The sequence below is a fragment of the Rattus norvegicus genome, chromosome X (assembly GCF_036323735.1).
Source record: "Rattus norvegicus strain BN/NHsdMcwi chromosome X, GRCr8, whole genome shotgun sequence".
In the NCBI taxonomy this organism is placed as follows: Eukaryota; Metazoa; Chordata; class Mammalia; order Rodentia; family Muridae; genus Rattus; species Rattus norvegicus.
This window is the reverse complement of record NC_086039.1, coordinates 21,805,308-21,811,790: the sequence shown is the minus strand read 5'-3', so window position 1 is coordinate 21,811,790 and position 6,483 is coordinate 21,805,308. Positions and strand designations below refer to the sequence as shown.

Below are 6,483 nucleotides of genomic sequence, written 5' to 3'. Positions count from 1 at the left end.
TACTAAATAATGGAAATAGAGGCCCTATACCAGGGTGTTGCCTAGAAGGAATAGTAATCATGACCATTTTGAGCCTTCTCAAGCACACATTTGAAGAGATGGGCCATCCTAGAGATATAGGCCTTATGCTGCTAAAAGCTGTGCTAGTGTTAAAGATGCATGCAGGGTTTGAATGAAGTTATCATATACTGAATGTTGCCATACTAAGGCCATTGAGCAAGCTACACACAGCCATTTCTCACCAGAATGTATAGCTCCACCCTGGGAGGAAGGATTCTTCTCAGCACAAACTAAACAGGACACATTAGCTAAAGAGGAGAAAATGATCTTAAACTCCAGTATAGTGTTATGAGGACCAATGCATCTTGATAACACATACTTCCCTGACATGCCAATACTGAGAGATGTCTTCTCTAATAGGCACACATGTGAAATGTCAAATTCAGAGTTATGTTGAGTTTGTATGATGTCTATTGAGACTTGTACTCTAGAAAGTCATCTCCTCATGTGCCCTATAAGTTACTGCATCTGGTGTGGATACATGCTTGTCATCTATCAGGGTACAGGCAACAGGATGCCCATGAGTTCCTCATTGCTGCCCTAGATGTCCTGCACAGGCACTGCAAAGGTGACAATGTCGGCAAAGTGGCCAGCAACCCCAACCACTGTAACTGCATCATAGACCAAATCTTCACAGGTGGCCTGCAGTCCGATGTCACCTGTCAAGCCTGCCATGGTGTCTCCACCACTATAGACCCATGCTGGGACATTAGTCTGGACTTGCCTGGCTCTTGCACATCCTTCTGGCCTATGAGTCCTGGGAGGGAGAGCAGCTTGAATGGCAAAAGTCACATACCAGGCGTTACCACCCTCACGGACTGCTTGCGGAGGTTTACAAGGCCAGAACACTTAGGCAGTAGTGCCAAAATCAAGTGTGGTAGTTGTCAAAGCTACCAAGAATCTACCAAACAGTTCACTATGAAGAAGTTACCAATAATTGTCTGTTTCGTTTCAAATGATTTGAACACTGAGTGAAACAGAGGCGCAAGATCACTACATACATTTCCTTTCCTCTAGAGCTGGATATGACACCATTTATGGCATCAAGTAAAGAGACCCGGTTGAGTGGATAGTTGCAGCTGCCGACCAATACTGGTAACAACAACGAGAATAAGTATTCCTTGTTTGCTCTGGTTAATCACCAAGGAACCTTGGAAAGTGGCCACTACACCAGCTTCATTTGGCACCACAGGGACCAGTGGTTCAAGTGTGATGATGCTGTAATCACCAAGGCCAGTATTAAGGATGTGTTGGACAGTGAGGAGTATTTACTGTTCTATCACAAATAGGTCCTGGAACATTAGTAACTTTGCACCACACACACACACACACACACACACACACACACACACACACACACACAAAATAAATGTCTACATGCTGTTACCTAGGTGCAGGTGGTAGGAATTACTTCATTCCCATTAGTGCCTCAAATAACCTGTGACAGCTATCTTTTTATTTTACAGGAAAATAGTGGAATCAAATGTAAAAGAAATCTACATTACCTTATTTCAATGGAGGTGACATGAATAAAGCAGCAGCAGATTTATTTTCTACCATATTTGTGTCCCTTTTTATATAGTTAATTCAGCATGGAAAGAAATATAAGCAGGGTTTAATGTTTCATTTTTCTATGGTTTCACATTGATTATGTGAAGGTTTATAACACTAGTCTCTATTCTTGACCATGCGTTTCAAATGAATTGACAATAAGAATATTCTATTCTAAAGTGATCAAAAGAAATCCCACCATTTCTTTATAAGACCTAAATATTGGAAATTGTAAAATAAAGAAGTCTATACCTGTACTGCAGGACAATTCAGAGAAGTTGAGTGTACTCAAACTGTGACAAGGTCCCAAATCAGAGGGAGGAGATGGGGTCAGGACTATTTGCTCTGGTAAACCAAGGAAGATTTAGCCCACGGTGAGAGCAAAGGTTATTCCAAATGGAGAGCTAGTTGCAAGAGTGCTCTGTGTCCTAGGAAGATGATTGCTTTAGTGCTTCAAATTGGGTTGTAGTTAGACTTATCTAGCAGGGATCTTTGGTAGGCTCTGCTCTTAAAGAAAATTTCAGTTAGAAAGTGGCCATTGGGAAAAGAATGACTTTACCCTATTGAACTCCTCTGAAGCTCCATCAAAATGGAGATGCTTCTAGACATAATAAAGACAAATTTGCAGTGCTCTAGGCACACAAACCATCAAACCATCAAAGTGATGCTGGGCTCCAAAGAATGTGCTCTAACCTGGAGTAACTACTGTACATACATCCCTGGACTCCCTGAAAGCTTCCATGTCCACGTATGTACAATCTGACCTAATTCAATATATAGAACCAAGTTCATCCTTCAGCAAAGGGAGCCTGGAGTACTGCACTGTCTGTGAATTGGAGTGCTGCCAGTATGTGCTGTTTAGTAATCATTTGCTGACCAAAATTCCTTCATGGGTGGTGCCTGGGTGACTACAGCCACTTTGCCTGATCTCAAGATTTTAGCCTTTCTCTTTGCTACATATCTTCCAAAAGGCAATAAAAAAATCTCTTTGCAAGTTTCTTTGTAGATCTGAAGAGTATGATGGGATTTGGAGGGGGGAGCTTCAGAACTGAGGGGTGGGACTCAAAGGACACTGTGCTGTATATTATCTGTACCACATATTAAATGAAGATAGACCATTTCCAAATGCTCTAGTGAGTCTTTTTCTGAAAAGGTGAAAACACAGGGAGCTATACATTGACAGGTTGTTGTTTGCTTGATTACTGTTAAAACTGAAGCTTAGAGCTTCTGATCTGCTTCAGAACTCCTGTCAGCCACCAACACCTCAGGTCCCATGGAAATCCCTGTCAGTTTAGGATGATATATAAAATATGTACACACACACACACACACACACACACACACACAAACACACACACACACACACACACACACACACACACACACACATGGTTCTCACCCTTCCTAGTGCTGTGACAACATTTTAATACAGTTCCTCATGTTGTGGTGACCCCTCAACCATAAAATTATTTTCTTTGCTATTTCATTAACTGTAATTCTGTTACTGTCCAAGCTGAGAACTGCTGTTATAGGATAAATAGGAGGCAGTGGCACCTCTTTATCTATTCAACTTTTATCTATTCACCCAATAGGGACTAGAGAACAATGGAGTCAAGGCTACCTCTAGAACCGAAAAGACAATATGCTGTTTGACTTTTCCTGGGGAGTCATGAATAGATTTCTATTCACCTCGATGACACCCCAGTGAAACAATCCTACCCAAGTTAGGCTTAATGAACTGATGATTTTCCTGGAATTGTATATACAAGTCGGGATGAGGTGTTACTTAGAGGAACAAGGATAACTCAAAGACAGCTGTACCAACAAAAGCCCCACCTCAACATTGATGACTCTCCAAAACTGCATGGCTGGAGCTCCCTATCTAACTTGTAGGCAGTTCAGTTGGTTAGAGACTCTCCACTGACCCACAATTGTTTCTGCTTATATAGCCTTTTGGGAAGAGGGCTTTCTGAGACTTATTGGTTGTTCACTTCCTGTCTTGTTGCATTTCTGTTGTAATAAAATACCATGACAGAAGTAGTGTCGAGAGATAAGGAATTTATTCTGGTTCAAAGTTCCCGGTCCCAGTCAGCCATCACAGAGAAGTTATAGCAGGATGAGCTTGAGACAGCTGATCACGTTGCATTCATAACCAAGAAGCAGAGAAAAATGATTGCTTAGACTCAGCTCCTTCTCTCCCTTTCAATGAGTCCCGGGCACAGCCCATGAAATGATGCTACCCAAACTCAGGGTAGGTTTTCCCATCTCCAACACATTTTAAAAATTTGTTCTCAGAGGCATGCCCACAGGCTAATCTGATCTAGGCAATCCTCTCATTGAGAGTCTCTTCTCAGGTGATCCCAAATCCAGCCAAACTGACAATTAACCACCATCCTCCTAAGTCTTAAGAAGCCTCATTTCAGCATGCAAAATTTGAACTCAGAGGTAACTGCTCTAGAACAGATATAAAAATTGAGGTTTTCACAGTTGAGATGCAGTTCTCCATGAAGCAGGTGTTCAACGTGTCTACAAGAAATGACTGTTAGGTTAAGGAGTCCCATGAATCCTTACTCCTGCCTAGTCAGAGCTTTGCTTACTGTTCACTCCTACCCTAACCATGGCTAATCATTATGGTCAGCTGGAGGGCAATTTGTTTAATCAGTTTTGTGCTGAGAATGTACCTAATTGGTACTGTATTTAGCTCATTGCAAAATGCCTTGGGAAGGCTACAATGTTTGAATTCCGTTTTGGAGCCAGGACTGTTGGCCCATACACATACTGTCAGTACTTGAGAGAATGAGTTAAAGATGAATGCTGTGAGTTGTAGGCCAGCATGGGCTCATGGGTGCCCCTTGAGATCCTGTCTAAAACAAAAATAAAGTCAAATAAACAAACCCACTGTTGGAATGCCTCTTTTTATTCCTCGTAAAGCAAAATATAACATCTTACTATTTTCTTTTAATTAGAATCTCTTCCATGCACAAATTATACCATGAAGACGCTCCATATAGATTCTTTCCACAGAGACAGGAAGCAATCTGGAGGGATCATGACAGCCAGATCAGCTTTTTCTGCATAGAACAAGTCAGAGGACTGGGAAATTCAATAAACTCATCAAAGGCTTCGAACAGACACAAACCGGCCCCAAACTCATGTTCCCAGTTCTGATTTCAATGGCCTTTTCTCTCCAGCAGGCATCTCCTTTCTCCGTGCACACAGGAGTCTGGGTCTCGCTGGGTGAAGCTCTGCTGGCAATGCTGTTGCCAAGGACACGCATCGCCCACCACAGAGTTCACTCACTAGGTAAGGCCATATCCTACTCCACAAACTCCACCAAAAAGCTGGGAGATGTCAGAGTCTATGAGCCCCACGGGGTCATTTCCCCAGGAGGACTACCAGCTGAGACACTGTCAAGCACATGCTCCATCCCTTCCAGTGACACGAGCAGAAAATACCCATTTACCTTTTAAGAACTGGGAGCACATATGAGGGGCGGGAGCAATGGCTCAGCAGTTAAGAGAACACTTGCTGTTCTTCCAGAGGAATCAAGTTAGGTTACCAGCACCCATAGCGAGCAGATCTCAACCACCTATGTATAAGTCAGTCCCAGGGGATCCCACGCCCTCTACTAACCCCTCGTGTACAGCAAGCACACAGGGCACACGCACACGGGGCACACGCAGACACACTCACACGAAAACAGATCATTTCTTCAAGAAAAGGAACGCATGTCAAATCTTTCCACCACATATTCCCTCAACGCGCATTTCTTAAATGCCACTCTCACCTGCTGCTGCTGCTTGAAACGCACTTAGAGGCAAAGTCTGTGCTTACTAGGCAGTAAAGGCTTTTCGTTGAATTCGCACAACTCTCTGAAGCCAGTGCTTGAGTTACATCCACTTTAAAGGGGGGAAGCCAGGCTCAGAGAGGTGAAGGAGCTGAGCAAGTTCACGCTTCAAATGACACAAGAAAAGCAGCGTGCCTAGCTATGGGGCCTCCCTTGGGGGAGTAGGAACTGACTGACTCATTACTCTTTGGGGCAGGCCAGAAGGAAAGAAACTTCAGCGAGGAAGATGCCTGGGAGAAGCAGGTGGTACTTAGAGAGTGGAGGATGGAGGGAAGGCATTTCAGGCAGAGGAATTTGAGCAGAGAGAAGGAGTGGACAAAGTTCAGAGTGTGCACCGAGGGAAGCGGGTCGAGGCAGGTATGCTGGCTGGCCGGCCTAGAAACCCAGGATCCAACTGCACCATCCCATCTCTCTGCTCCCCATTCCCACCCATTGTCTGAAGCCTGCCAGTGGTCTCCCTTCAAATGCCTTTCTGTCTCTCAGTCCCCATGGCAACAGCTCACTTTCATCCAGCTGCTTCTTATTCTAATTGCTTCCTCTGTGGCCTGCCAGGAAGTACTCTGGCCTCCGTGAGGCTGCGCAAATCTAAGTCTGATCTTCTCACTGCCCCCGCTTAATTGACCAGGCGAACACGTAGCAGTGTACAGGCTCTGCGTCTCCTGCGCACTGCTAGCTGCCTTTGCACTCCCACCTCCTCCCCTCACCCACCGCTTTGGTCATTAAGTCTATTCTTCGGGTCCCTGATGGGCCCACGAATTAATTAGCCACACATAAACGCCTTCAGAAAACCAGGCGGGAGGGTGAATGTGCTGTGTAAGCCAAGACAGCCAAGGAGGGCTGGGGTCAGCTGACCTCTTGCAAGACTCTGCCCCGCCGCGCCCCTCCCCCACCCCATCAGCCCGCCTTTGGTGAGACTGGAAGGGCCTCTGCTTGCCAAAACCTAAGGAGAAAAAAATATAAAATGAAGATTGGTCACCATTCCTTTCCCTCTTGTTGAGTCTACCTCCCCTACTCTTTTCCCTAGA

General features: G+C 44.6%; 1 pseudogene; it reads left to right on the top strand.

The window, feature by feature from the left end:
• Positions 1-358: 358 nt before the first annotated feature.
• Usp27x-ps1 (ubiquitin specific peptidase 27, X-linked, pseudogene 1) lies at positions 359-1,349 on the top strand (annotated as a pseudogene).
• The last annotated feature ends 5,134 nt before the right edge of the window (positions 1,350-6,483 follow it).